The sequence below is a fragment of the Lactuca sativa genome, chromosome 9 (genome assembly GCF_002870075.4).
Source record: "Lactuca sativa cultivar Salinas chromosome 9, Lsat_Salinas_v11, whole genome shotgun sequence".
Lineage (NCBI taxonomy): Eukaryota > Viridiplantae > Streptophyta > Magnoliopsida > Asterales > Asteraceae > Lactuca > Lactuca sativa.
Genome location: NC_056631.2, coordinates 7,885,057 through 7,901,090, shown reverse-complemented (window position 1 = coordinate 7,901,090; position 16,034 = coordinate 7,885,057).

Sequence of the window (16,034 nt, the reverse complement as noted above, 5' to 3'; positions counted from 1 at the left end):
TAATTGGGTAATCGTGAAATGTGCCCTTGGGCTGATTATTTATGCAAGTAATATTGCAAAAACCAAATTACAGCTAGACAACAAGCACACATGTGACCATCTAGTTGACTCATCAATTAAAACCATAAAATATCTAAATGGTCCACATAGTGTTAGATGAATTAGTCCATATATATCCTCTTGAATTCTTTGTAAGAAACTAAGACTTTCATACCCAATTTTGTTCAATGATGGACTGGAAATTAATTTTCCTTAAGAGCATGCAACACAATTCATTATTGTAACGCCTGTGTTTCCGGGCTTGCCGTTTTTAGCAATATAATAGTCTAGGTTAACCTTTGTAACCCGTTTTGAAATAATAAGATTGTATTATTTGAGTATTATGTGTTTTGTGATTAATTGCTTAATTATGTGGTCTGATTAATTAAGAATAAAAATAAGCGTCAAAATTTAAGTGTAAAATAAACTTAATATCTTTGGTTAATGTTGTAGTAGTCGGAATGAGGTTTCCGAATATATATAGAACGCCCAAATCTGACTTCGTATGAGGAAGTTATGATTTATCGAAGTTCCGGCTTAGCGGTATACAGCCTGAAATACTCGAATTGAGATCGAGCGGTTGTTAGCCGAAGCAATCTAAATGAGAATCGAAGATCTCATTGTTGGTATCGAAGCGATAAAAAGTTAGGCGAGAACGGACATCAAACGAAGAAGTTATGAATTTATAACGAAAGTTTCTGTCGCGGCCTATTAAAAATAATTAATAAAAAATAAAGTCAAAATTAGCCGACGGAGTCTAAACGAAAGTCGTAGAGCATGGTCTCACCTTTCCGTGGATATAAAGAACGTCGAAAACGGAGTTCGTATGAAGAAGTTATGAATTTCCGAAGTTTATTAATCATTTTGTATTTATTTTTAAATCAAAATCGGAGGCATTATCCGAAGCCGAGTCACCCGTCTGATCCAAGGTACGCCCCGCGTACGTGAGTACGCTATCGCGTACTCCGCATAGTGTCGACACTTCGGATGACGCATGCAGTGACGATTTCGGACGCGTACGCGCTGCGTACGCCTGTACGCCCCGCGTACTCCGAGGCTCCAGCCTCTATATAAAGGATCCGAAGGCAGCCGGCTATCTTGTTCATTTCTTCTCTTCTCTCTCCCGTTTTTCACCGTTTTGCGTGCCAGAAATACCCCGAAGCCCCGGTATCATACTCTAGCCCCGAGACAAGTCCCGAGATCCCGAAGATCCCGAGAAGCGCGGTTCCCGAGTCGAAGCTCTGCCCGCGAAAAGTCGATTTTTGTGAAGATCTTCCAGATCTGCTGAGGAATACTACTTCTATAAGCCGTAGTGCTGTCGGATCGTCTTCTGATCAAGTGAGTGTGTAGTTATTTCTTCTAATACAATAATACGAAGTATTTTATATAAAAATACGTGCTATGTGTATATATTTGGTTGTGTTATGTGTGAATGAGTATTCACTCTCTTCTATCTTATAGATCTGCTTATTTCTTTATGAGATATGTGTTATGTGTGTGTGTGCCTCATCTGTTATGTGATATATGTGTTGATTAAAGCATGCTATACAGGTTTTCTTTAAACTATGTATACAAATGTATATTTTTATCTACTAATATGTTGGGTAGAACATGGGTAGATAGTTGGTGTGTAATAAACAGATGAGAGGCCTCGTTGTTGTTGTTGTTGATCTAGTTATTCAGCGGAGTATGGATAACGACCACGGACTCTTTCTAGACAGTCCAGTGGAACGCTAGCAGGTTCATAACCTGTAGGTGTTGTGAACGATGTGTTCACCGGTGTACTCTATCCCCCTCATGGTTGCCTTTAGGATATCTATTGTTGAGGAAACCCCTTCGCAGTGATGTCCGTCCCGATGAAAATCCTAGATTAGGTCCCTTGAGATAGTTGTTTTAGGGACGTAAAGTGAGGATAACGGGAACGGGTAATCGGGATAGTGTTTGGTTGGTGAAATTAAATATAACTTATTTATTGTGGGTTGAAAACCCTATATGCTCACCAGGCTCCCAAGCCTGACCCACTCAGTTTTATTTGTATTACAGGAAGTGGCACAAGGGCGTAAGATGGATGGATCATCTTGTTGTTTTGTTTACAAGTCTGTATATGTATATATTTGTTGAATGACTTGTAATGTTTATCGTTTATGCTTTATGGTCTGTATCGGAACATGACATCCCGAGTTTTGATTATATAATGAAATGCATCTCTTGATGAAATGCTTTGATAAATATTATTTTATCATGTTTTGTTTTGGGAACAAATTCCGCAACTCTTTCAAATCAAATGGATTTACTCTGAAAATATTTAAAAGCATAAATGAAAATCGGTCTTTTCTGGCCGAGATTTTGGCGATGTCACAGTTGGTATCAGAGCATTAGTTTAAGCGAACTAGGAATTTGTAGGATTTCTAGACTTAAACTTAGAGTGCTAAGTGGAGATTGTGAGATGTGTGTCTGATAAATTTTAGACACGAGCACTAGTTTATTTTAGGAAGGTTGCCTAAAATGTTTTTATGTGCTAAATGTTATATGTTGCCATATATGATATTGTTTGTTCGGATCTACGGTTTGTTGCCAACCGGATCTGAAGGTTTATGTGTTTAGGATTCTAAGCGTATGTATACGATATTAGAACTAGCATGTAATCGTTTGGAGTAATAAGGTGAAATAATTCGGTGTGTAGATCAAAATGGTGAGAACAAGGAGTGGCGTTGGAAACGCTGATGAAAACAGGAATCAACCACCTGTAATTCAACAAGTACCTGTCGTAGCTGATGCACCTGAGCCGATAACAATGGCTGGTGTACAAATGATGATTCAAATGATGTTGGATCGTCAGATGGAAGAAACAAGACGCCTGCTTAGGCAGAATCATGAAGAACCGTCAATTCAAGCGGAAGAGCCCGAGGAGAATGGAGGGCAGTCTGAAGGAGAAAACTTTAGTGGAATCATTGGTCAAGACGAACAACCAGTGGTTAGACGCAATAACCAGTATGGAGGAAATGATGGTCGTGGGTGCAAGTATAAGGATTTCATGGCATCCAAACCACCATGTTTATCCGGAAGCCCGACGCCGGTGCAAGTTATGGATTGGGTCTCCGAAATGGAGACTATGTTTGAAAGTTGCGAATGCAGCAACAGGCAGAAGACCGCTCTTGCGATCCCTCTGCTAAAATCTGGCGTGTTGAGTTGGTGGAAGCTGTTAGCTGACTCTATGCCCAAGGGAGAAGCAAGCAAAATGTCTTGGGAAGACTTTGTGGAACAACTAAAAATGCAATACTGCTCCGAGCAGGACCTTCTGGAAATCAGTAATGAGTTTCAGAATTTGAAGAAAGGGAAATTGAGCGTTACTGAATACGCTGCAAGTTTCACAGAAAAGATGAAGTTTATCCCATATTTGGTGCCTACAGAACTCTCTAAGGTCAACAAGTTTGCCCTTGGACTACCAGCGGACTATGGTCCAATGGTTAAGCAAGCGACCACATTGAAAGCCGCCATCTGGGCTGCTAGAAATGTTGAGACCCAGATCAGGGAAAAAGGTCTGGAAAGGTCAGAGGTTGGCGAGAAAAGGAAAATCGATGGATTTTCAGGGTCCAGCAAGAAAAGTAAATTCTCGAAGTCTAGTTCGAGAGGAAGTGGAGGAAAGGTAGAGGCGAAATGGTGCGACAAGTGCAAGAAGAAGCATCATGGGAAGTGTGGCGGGGAAACCACATGCTTCAAATGTGGAAAGCCAGGGCATTATGCCAACGACTGCACTTTCACCAAGAATGTTTGTTATGGTTGTGGTGAGGAGGGGCACATCTCAAGGGATTGTCCGAAAAAGAAGGAAGCAGCAAGACCCAACATTCCGCCAAAGCCAAAGGCGAGAGCATTCCAGATGACACTGGAAGCTGCTAAAGATGAAGCTGATCTCGCTTCAGGTACCTTTCTCGTTAACAAATTGCCTGCCCAAATTTTATTTGATTCTGGAGCCAACTACTCCTTTATATCGCATGAATTTGGTAGAAAGCTAGCTTTGCCTGTTGTTAGACTAGATAATGCTTTATTAGTCGAAGTTGCTAGTGGCAAGTTTGTACCTGTTAGCTATCGCATGAAAAACATCTTAATTGATCTAAATGGGAATAAGTTCCACGAGGAATTATTGCCTATCGAACTTAATGGTTTCGACATCGTATTGGGAATGGATTGGCTTAGCGCCAACGACGCCGAAATTTTATGCAAGAAGAAAATAGTCAAAGTAAACCCGCCTGGGAAAGATTCGTTTATGGTGTATGGAGATAAACGCAGAGTGAATTCTGGAATCATTTCATTGATGAAAGCCAGAAAATGTTTGACCAAGGGGTGTACATCGTATTTAGCATTCGTGATTGATTCTAAGAAGGAAAAGAAGGTGATGCAGAATATTCCAATTGTGTGTGATTATCCGGAAGTATTTCCCGAAGATCTTCCTGGATTACCGCCTGATCGACAAGTGGAATTCCGTATTGACTTGTTGCCAGGAACGACACCAATTGCAAAAGCACCTTATCGATTAGCACCGACGGAGATGAAGGAGCTGATGATGCAACTTCAGGAGTTATTGGACAAAGGTTTCATTAGACCTAGTTCATCGCCCTGGGGAGCTCCGGTGTTATTTGTAAAGAAGAAAGATGGAAGTATGAGAATGTGCATCGATTACAGAGAGCTGAACAAGGCAACAATAAAGAATAGATATCCGTTGCCGAGGATTGATGACCTGTTTGATCAATTGCAAGGTTCGAGCTATTTCTCGAAGATCGATCTTAGGTCAGGATATCATCAGCTAAAAGTAAGAGAGCAAGATATCGAGAAGACTGCATTCAGAACTAGATATGGACACTACGAGTTCTTGGTTATGTCGTTTGGACTAACCAATGCTCCAGCAGCGTTCATGGATTTGATGAATAGGGTTTGTAACCCGTTCCTTGATAAATCCGTGATAGTGTTTATAGACGACATTCTGATTTACTCGAAAAGCCAGGAGGAGCATGGCAGACACTTGCGAGAAGTGTTAGAAGTCTTGAAGAAGGAGAAGCTGTATGCTAAGTTCTCCAAATGTGATTTTTGGATTCGTGAAGTCCAATTCTTGGGTCACGTGGTCAACCAAGAAGGGATAATGGTTGATCCAACGAAGATCGAAGCTGTGACGAAGTGGGAACAACCGAAAAGTCCCACGGAGATTCGAAGCTTTTTAGGATTAGCCGGATATTACCGAAGTTTTATCCAAGGCTTTTCTTCGATCGCTAGTCCATTGTCAGCTTTGACCCACAAAGGAGCTACTTATGCTTGGGGTGAGAAGCATAAGGAAGCATTTGAGAAGCTAAAGGAGAAGCTATGCGAGGCACCGATACTTTCTCTACCCAATGGAGTTGAAGACTTCGCTGTCTATAGCGATGCGTCTGGTGTTGGTTTGGGTTGTGTTTTGACCCAAAGAGAAAAGGTGATAGCATATGCGTCTCGACAGCTGAAAGAGCATGAAAAGAACTACCCGACTCATGATTTAGAGTTGGCAGCGGTAGTTTTCGCTCTGAAAATATGGAGGCATTACCTCTATGGCACGAAGTGCAAACTTTTCACTGATCATAAGAGTCTCCAATACCTCTTTAATCAGAAAGAATTGAATATGAGGCAACGACGCTGGCTAGAATTACTTAAAGACTATGACTGCGAGATACTTTACCACCCCGGTAAAGCTAATGTTGTTGCTGATGCTCTCAGTCGGAAAGTCAATCCCGAAAGGAAAAGGCCAAGAGCGTTGAGAATTGAAGTTGTCTCAACTATTTTGGAAAGTATAAAGAAAGCTCAGAGCGAAGCTTCTGAGAAGAATGACAGAAAGGAGGAACGTTTGGGTAAAACGTTGGTGTTCGGTGTAAACAGTCATGGACTGAAGGTGTTCCAAGATCGGATTTGGATACCTAAGACAGGAGGAGTCAGAGATCTTCTGATGGAAGAAGCTCACAAGACCATGTACTCGATTCATCCGGGTAGCACTAAAATGTATAGGGACCTGAAACCCTACTACTGGTGGCCGACGATGAAGCTTGATGTTGCAAAGTATGTGGCCGAGTGTGTGACTTGTGCAAGAGTCAAGACACAACATCAGAAACCGTACGGGAGTTTAGAACCTTTGCCTGTGCCTATGGGTAAGTGGGAAGACATTGCTATGGATTTTGTCACTAAACTGCCCAGAACAAAGAATGGTCACGACATGATTTGGGTGGTCGTTGATCGATTCACTAAGAGTGCGCATTTCATATCGGCCAGGGAGAAATGGTCTATGGAGAAGCTTGCGAATTCTTACGTGAAGGAAATTGTGAGGCTTCACGGTGTTCCGTTAACGATTGTGTCGGATCGTGATAGCCGTTTCACATCGAGGTTTTGGAAAAGTCTACAAGAGGAATTGGGTACCAAGTTGTGTTTAAGTACAGCTTACCATCCGCAGACTGATGGTCAGAGCGAACGAACGATACAAACACTTGAAGATATGCTGAGAGCATGTACTCTGGAATTCCTAGGTAATTGGGATGAACATTTACCGTTGGTAGAGTTTTCCTATAATAATAGTTTTCACTCGAGCATTAAGATGGCACCTTACCAAGCTTTGTATGGACAGAAGTGTCGTACGCCGTCTTGTTGGCTTGAGGCTGGGGAAAAGCAGTTTATGGGACCGGAGTTGGTTCATCAAACTGCTGAAAAGTTGAAAATAATTAGGGAAAGAATGTTAGCGGCTCAGGATCGTCAAAAGAGCTATGCTGACAAAAAGCGAAGACCGATAACTTTTGAGGTTGGGGATTCGGTTTTGCTTAAAGTCTCGCCGTGGAAGGGACTTATAAGATTTGGTAAAAGGGGAAAGTTGAGTCCAAGGTTTATTGGACCGTTTAAAGTTCTTCAGAGGATTGGGAACCAAGCTTACAAGCTCGAACTACCAGAAGAACTGAATGGAATTCATAACACTTTTCATGTGTGTTATTTGAGGAAGTTCACGGGAGAAGTTCCCGACATAATTCCAATTTCTGAATTGAGAATTGATGAGAACAAAAGGTTGATTGAAGAACCAGAGGCAATTGTTGACCGAAAGACTAAGAAATTGCGACGCAAGATGGTTGGGTTAGTGCTTGTCCGATGGAAACACACGAATGGGCCGAATCTCACCTGGGAGACGGAGAGTGACATGATGGGTCGCTATCCGCATTTGTTTGTTGATGTGTGATTCCGGGGACGGAATCATTCTAAGGTGGAGAGAATTGTAACGCCTGTGTTTCCGGGCTTGCCGTTTTTAGCAATATAATAGTCTAGGTTAACCTTTGTAACCCGTTTTGAAATAATAAGATTGTATTATTTGAGTATTATGTGTTTTGTGATTAATTGCTTAATTATGTGGTCTGATTAATTAAGAATAAAAATAAGCGTCAAAATTTAAGTGTAAAATAAACTTAATATCTTTGGTTAATGTTGTAGTAGTCGGAATGAGGTTTCCGAATATATATAGAACGCCCAAATCTGACTTCGTATGAGGAAGTTATGATTTATCGAAGTTCCGGCTTAGCGGTATACAGCCTGAAATACTCGAATTGAGATCGAGCGGTTGTTAGCCGAAGCAATCTAAATGAGAATCGAAGATCTCATTGTTGGTATCGAAGCGATAAAAAGTTAGGCGAGAACGGACATCAAACGAAGAAGTTATGAATTTATAACGAAAGTTTCTGTCGCGGCCTATTAAAAATAATTAATAAAAAATAAAGTCAAAATTAGCCGACGGGGTCTAAACGAAAGTCGTAGAGCATGGTCTCACCTTTCCGTGGATATAAAGAACGTCGAAAACGGAGTTCGTATGAAGAAGTTATGAATTTCCGAAGTTTATTAATCATTTTGTATTTATTTTTAAATCAAAATCGGAGGCATTATCCGAAGCCGAGTCACCCGTCTGATCCAAGGTACGCCCCGCGTACGTGAGTACGCTATCGCGTACTCCGCATAGTGTCGACACTTCGGATGACGCATGCAGTGACGATTTCGGACGCGTACGCGCTGCGTACGCCTGTACGCCCCGCGTACTCCGAGGCTCCAGCCTCTATATAAAGGATCCGAAGGCAGCCGGCTATCTTGTTCATTTCTTCTCTTCTCTCTCCCGTTTTTCACCGTTTTGCGTGCCAGAAATACCCCGAAGCCCCGGTATCATACTCTAGCCCCGAGACAAGTCCCGAGATCCCGAAGATCCCGAGAAGCGCGGTTCCCGAGTCGAAGCTCTGCCCGCGAAAAGTCGATTTTTGTGAAGATCTTCCAGATCTGCTGAGGAATACTACTTCTATAAGCCGTAGTGCTGTCGGATCGTCTTCTGATCAAGTGAGTGTGTAGTTATTTCTTCTAATACAATAATACGAAGTATTTTATATAAAAATACGTGCTATGTGTATATATTTGGTTGTGTTATGTGTGAATGAGTATTCACTCTCTTCTATCTTATAGATCTGCTTATTTCTTTATGAGATATGTGTTATGTGTGTGTGTGCCTCATCTGTTATGTGATATATGTGTTGATTAAAGCATGCTATACAGGTTTTCTTTAAACTATGTATACAAATGTATATTTTTATCTACTAATATGTTGGGTAGAACATGGGTAGATAGTTGGTGTGTAATAAACAGATGAGAGGCCTCGTTGTTGTTGTTGTTGATCTAGTTATTCAGCGGAGTATGGATAACGACCACGGACTCTTTCTAGACAGTCCAGTGGAACGCTAGCAGGTTCATAACCTGTAGGTGTTGTGAACGATGTGTTCACCGGTGTACTCTATCCCCCTCATGGTTGCCTTTAGGATATCTATTGTTGAGGAAACCCCTTCGCAGTGATGTCCGTCCCGATGAAAATCCTAGATTAGGTCCCTTGAGATAGTTGTTTTAGGGACGTAAAGTGAGGATAACGGGAACGGGTAATCGGGATAGTGTTTGGTTGGTGAAATTAAATATAACTTATTTATTGTGGGTTGAAAACCCTATATGCTCACCAGGCTCCCAAGCCTGACCCACTCAGTTTTATTTGTATTACAGGAAGTGGCACAAGGGCGTAAGATGGATGGATCATCTTGTTGTTTTGTTTACAAGTCTGTATATGTATATATTTGTTGAATGACTTGTAATGTTTATCGTTTATGCTTTATGGTCTGTATCGGAACATGACATCCCGAGTTTTGATTATATAATGAAATGCATCTCTTGATGAAATGCTTTGATAAATATTATTTTATCATGTTTTGTTTTGGGAACAAATTCCGCAACTCTTTCAAATCAAATGGATTTACTCTGAAAATATTTAAAAGCATAAATGAAAATCGGTCTTTTCTGGCCGAGATTTTGGGGATGTCACAATTATCTTGAAAAATCTTCTGGTTTTCAAGGAATGACCACTTGAAGTTTCATTTATTCTATATACCATAACAGATCTGGGATGGCCCAACCGGTCATGCCAAACTATGAAGGTAATATCATACCGTTTTTATTTTCAATAACATGAATCATTGTAATATTTTCAATAGCATGAATCATTGTAATATTTGTATAGTACAATCCGGAGGACAATACATGTAATTTTTCCAAAAAACTTTTCTTATCCGATATCATTTTTGTAATGTTGAGATAATTTTTATTACTATCATTAGTTGTTTCAATAGGATATCCATTAGACTGAATATCCTTAAAACTTAATAATTTTCTTGATGATTTTAATAATGCATCACCAATTGTAATTATTGTCACTTATGGTAATACTATATTTGCTCTTCCGGACCCTTTAATCATTTTTGCATTACCTGTTATTATATTAACATTTGCTTCTCTAATTGATAAGTAAGCAGAATGTTATTGCATTGTCTGCAAGAAATATATCTTCCTTATTTCTTTTACGAATATTCATATTTCTTTTCAATAAGTAAATAAAACATAAGAAACATTCGACATATGACATAAAAATATAATAAATGTCATGAAACAAAACTACACAATATTCTTCAATCACCATCCATATCACCACTTGTCCCTTCTGGGTAGACAAGAAAATCGACAACATCCAAATCTGTCATTTCAGGTTGATCTTCATGAATATCACTTTGAATAAAATTTGTTTTGATATATTATTTTTCTTTAGATTTTAGAGAAGTTTCATAAAGATCAACAAAATGCTTTGGTAAGCGGCATGTACAAGACCAATGAATGGTCGTTCCACATTTCTCATTAATATCAAGAATCATTCGGGCAATCATTATCTCTAACATTCTTAATGTTCTTGAATCTCTTTACACTATTCATACTTATTATTTATTCACTTTGATCACTTTGTTGAACTTCTTAATTTCGAGACAAGACTGATTTATCAGTTGACTAGATATTTATTATTAATAGACATTGATCTTAAGTTAATTCAAGGTTTGAGTTTTCAAACCTTGTCCGAGTAGATCCTTGTTTTCACAATTGGTATCAGAGCCTAGGTGGTTGTCCTTTGAATCTATAAGAACATATTATAGTTGGTTGAAGATTACCTTGGTATCTCAATTGTTTATGTGTTCAGGATAAAAGTTCTTCTATATACCACTTCAGCTCTAATATCTTAACTTCAATGGCTTCTTCTAATCAATCTCAACAAATGTACTCAATGCAAATAACAAATAACATGGGTTTCCCATTGCTTTCCCATTGCTAGTTGTTGAAGAGTATGATCACTGGAAAGTTAGAATGGAGAGGTGTTTAATTGGTAATGAAAAAGGTGAAGAAATATGGAGATTAGTGAAAGAAGGTCATTGTGTTCCAGTAAGACAAGTGGTTAGAGATTCTTTTTCCACATTCATGGCCCAATATGAGGCTCAACAAGCACCATTGAATGCATCAGACATCGAGAAGCCTCACGCAGATCAAGTCGCCTTCTCTGAAATGGCTTTTGGTATACCTCCATTTCTCTTTGAGCACATTAGGTTATGCAAATCTGCAAAGGAGATTTGGGATACACTACAAGATCTGTTTAAAGCTTCAGAGAACATAAAGTATAAGCGTTTGACATCTGTTGTTAAAGACTTCGACACCTTCACTATAACTCCTGGTGAATCTATAGTCTCTGCCTCAAATTGGTATAGGATCATGGTGAAGTAAAATGACGGAACATGGAGTAGTCTGAAATCCACTCGAGTACAACTCAAGTTCATCAACAACTTAGGAAAAGGATGGGGAAACGTAAAGGTATGTTTTCAGATTAATGGGTCTCTGAAGAAACTAAAGCTCTATCAGTTATTTGATGAACTTCAAGGTCATGAATCCAACGTTGCTCAAATGTTGAGAGAACTTTCAGGAGGTCCTCTCGCTTTAGTTAGCTTAGTCAATCCACTGATTCCGAACCCGTCTGTTTCAGATCATTTTGGAGTCATCCCACTTGTTTAACCTACACGAACCATTCCACCTGTCACACCTGTTCCTCCAATTCCGAACTACCCGCACAAAGAAGACATTGATCCAGAAATCGTTGATTCTGAACTTCGTTTTCAGCAAGAGTTTGCACTTCTATCTATGAAGTACAAACGTCCTTGTAATCCTAATAAAAAACCTTCCTAAAACAGATTTCAAGCTCCTCGCCAAAGCAATCCTCAACCTTACCCTAAAACTATTGAAAATCCACCAGTATACCGACCCAACATTCTAAATCGTTCTTCAGAACCTCAATACGTTCTGAACTCAATCAAACCTAAGGTTATTTGTCACAAATGTGGTATCGGAAACCACTTTGCTAAATACTGTGTAACACACGGTTTCTAATCGCTTCATCATTCGGGGTCGTGGCCCTATCATCAGTTATCATAAGGATTAGGACCTTTGAAAAGGTGGGATGTTGGCCCATTTGGATGCGAGTGATGTATTTAAAGTGATATAGGTGTTTGGTTCATGTTTTGGAGCCTAGGGGTATTTCGGTAAAGTGTCAATTCGGGATTTTGTGGAAATTAGCTTTTTGTTCGAAAGGTCTTAAGGATGGTATGAGTTGATAGAAGTGTAGGTCTTCTCATTACCTTTCCGTGGATAAAAGGATCGTTGGAAACGAGCTTATAACGGAGAAGTTATGTCGACCGTCGCTGGTTAGGTTAGGGTTATCGTCGCCGATTATGGCTTCGCACCCTTCTATGATGTTACGACACGAATGGGTCGACCGATGTTATGCTCAATCGATGGCTCACCTCACTCCTCAACACCTCCTCACCATCGTTGTCAGCCAATGATAGATTAAGAGATTAATTTCAGATCATTAAACTTAGGTGTTGTTTGTTTTTTGTCTGTAGATTTTCTTAGTCTCTTTTGCCTGCATCGTACAGACCACACACAGACATTATGTTTCGCAGACTGTTTGTTTTTTAGAAGACTACAGACCTAACAAGGTCTGCACATCCTCTTCTTGATATGAGTCTTCAAACCTCTTTAGGCGTCTTCTAGCCTAAAAAACATGTATTTCTTTGTTTTTTTAAACTTAGATTTATTCCAATTTTATCAATGATAAACAATTTGGAAAAAAAAAAAGTTACACTACTTAAGGAAAAAAAGTTCGATGACATAATCATAACCTTTGTGATAAATTTATAAATAAAGATTTAATTACAATAATGGTCGTTGGAGCTGTAAATATAAGATATGAAAAAAATCTTAATATTGTCTTATATTTTTATGCCAATTTTTTTAAAACATTATTTAATGCGGTATCATTTATTTTAAGGGAAAAATATTTATGGCTAGTTTTTAATTGATTTTGAAAAAGTAAAATGAAAATTTTGAAATTTTCATTTAGAATCAAAGTTTATTTCCATCCATTTTATGTGTTCAATTTTTTTTATCCATAATTACAATGTTTAGGTATAACTTTGCAACCAAAGTTTGTTGGTTTTTATCAAATATATATGTTAATTCGTACCATTTTATTTTCATTTTTTTTTTACAATAATACATAAAAGTTGATCTATATTTGTTAATTATCTATAATAAAGTTATAAAATTATTGAAAAACTTTTTATTTTTTTTCAAATAATCAGTTTAATTTAATTGTAGCTTATTCTAGCAGTCTGCAGATGTTAAAAAACAAACAATTTTCTTCTTTCAAACTGCAAACGTTTGGTCCACCTTTTTTACTGTAGAGATCCACAGAGATCCGCGGATGTTGTCCGCAGACTGTAGACATTTTGTCTCAGAAAAAACAAACAACACCTTAACGGAGGTGCTTGCATCAACAACAGGGCAAGTGTGTGTTTTGTCTATAATAATGATTCATATAAATAGACTTTTCCGCGAAGCCGGGAGAGTAACTTTCTAATTTGTATCTAATTTTTTTTTTCTATATCATTTTGTATATTGAATATATATTCAAAAGCATCCTTTTGATTGTTTAGTAAACTATGTTTATATATGTAAAATATCAAAAATAAAATTTTGGATTAAAAATGATGAAATAACAAATTCCTTGTAACTTAAATAAACACTTTCAAATAACTTAACTTAGTAGTAAGTTACTAAACACGTTTTAATTCATGCAATTCAAACAATCAAATAAGCAATCTAAACATCCGAGTGATCCATCAGTTTGATGGCCTTCTGACCGAATTCTAGTTTTTTTTAAACTTAACCATGTTATAGATGAATTTCAATATATAGATGAATTTCAACTTTTTTACGGTAGAGGGAATATACCATTGCCGCCTAGGCAGCGAACACCGCCCCTCACTGCGGTTTGGGTGCGAACTTGACTGCAATGTGGTAAATTTTGGTCATACCTTCTTCTTTTTTTCTCTATTTTTTTATTTCTTTCCCCCTTTATTTTTCTTTGGAAATCTAATTCTTTTTATATATTAAAACCAATTCCTTTAACTTCTATTTCCGACAAATGTATGTATTTAATTTCCTTTTCTCAATTTAACTCTTTTCTCTCCCTTCTATCTTGCTTTCTATTTTTTTGTTTCATTTTCTTTTAATTTTGTATATAGATATCTAGATAATAATAAATTTGTAAATAATAATGAAGAGGGATGTGCTCATGTGGAGCTTTCTTTCTCACTGATTCTCCTATTTTACACTGATTCCTTTTTGATGAGAAAAGAGAGAAGAGGGGAAAGCGAAAATTGCAGACTTCTTCCCTCATCTGCAACCCCGTGCTTTATTCATAGTCTTCTCCACCACACCTCTATTAAGCCACCTTATACCATCATATTAATTCCGAAATGGATTCAGAGGGTGTGGGGGACCTAATCTCATTTCTTGTTGAATTAAACACTGACGCAAAAAAGGTTTGGGTATTTTGAGAGTTATGTTCGATCAGAGGGAAAACAGAGGAAGTATTTGTGTGCGATTCAGAAGATGGAAAAAGGGAGAACTCGATGGAGGGTGCTGTAAGAAGAGAGCAAGGAGGAAGAAGGGACAACGGGTGTGCTCTGATTAATCAAATCGGGAAGGAGATTAAAGAAACAATGAGGTCTTATTTCTGGAACGAATTAGGGGCACTTCATTCGTTGGTTTGGTTAATCAAAGGGATGGATCAAGAGACTGAGAAAGAAAAAGCAATAATCGGTCAATGTTTACCACTCTGGGAGGAGCTTCGACTGAAAACCAAGGACTGGTGTGCTAAGTTTCATGTCAATGAGAATCACGCACACAAGGTGTTTGATTGATAAAATGTTTAAGAGAAACTACTGCCCTGTTTGGGAAACAACTGCTTTTATCCTCGATCCATTCCATTTGATCTGTGACACAGCTGGGAATTACTTGCCACCTTTCAAATGTTAAGGTCTGAACAAGAGAAAAATGTAGTAAAACTTATAACAAGGCTTATTTCACGTCAAGAAGCTCACATTGCATTAATGGAGCTTATGAAATGGAGATGGAAGAAGGGAACAATAGACAACTAGTGGGTTGACGGTGGAAAATTGAAAAGGGTAAGGTATAAAAATGTGGGTCCCATTTAAATTTCCTTTTTAATAAAAAAAAACTAAAAATCAGTAAACACCTGAAAAAATAAATGGAAAAAAAATAGATAAGGGCATTACAGTCAATTCCAGTCGGTCAGGGATGAATCGTGCATGTTGTAAAGTATGAATTGTCCGAGTTAATTTTTGAAAATAAGGACTAAACGTGCATTTTGACACTTGCACGAGAGACGATTTGTGTAATTTACTCATAAAACTATGATGTATGGTTTTATGTTAACTAGAAGGTAATCCGTGCTTTGCAGCGGTCCGATTTTTTTTTTTGTATTTACATATTTTGGTGTTTCTTTGGTTCTTTTTCTCGTTTGTTGTTTCTAATTTGTGTGTGTAATGTTTTGAGGAAAGTAGGATCATATAGTAGAATATCGAAGGTGGGAGACAAAAAACGCAAATTCCACAAACTAATGTAGCAAAACATTGAGGTGTTATATTTGGTAAATACTACGGACCAAAAGTGGCAAACTATTAAAACCTTTATAGCTAGCAGTAGAAAATATCGAAGTTGATGGACCAAAAGTGTCAACTTCACATACTAATATGGTAAAAAGTTGAAGAGAGACTAAAAATAACAAAGTATTAAAACTTTTAGGGCAAAACTTTAAAAAGATTGAAGAGTAAAGGGCAAAATGTTTGAAAATTTTGTGGCAAAACTTTAAAAAATAGAAAGTATATTGTTCATAAGGGTTTTTGTGATTTAATTGTATATATAATATGAGTAATGTTTTTTTTAATATTTTGAAGTAATGATATAATATGGTACCACTTTGTGAGTGTGACAATGAACCATATCTTTACGGTAAAATGTGATGTGACATTTATGTGACATTGAAAAGATTGTGGTTATAATGGCATCACTTCCTCCGGCCGTGGGATTACTTTAGCCACATAGTTGTATTCATACACGACACATATATACTACAATTATATAAGTGGGATAACGCCACTAGTGTATTCATGGTTGTGTTGTACTACTTAGTTCAATTTGTT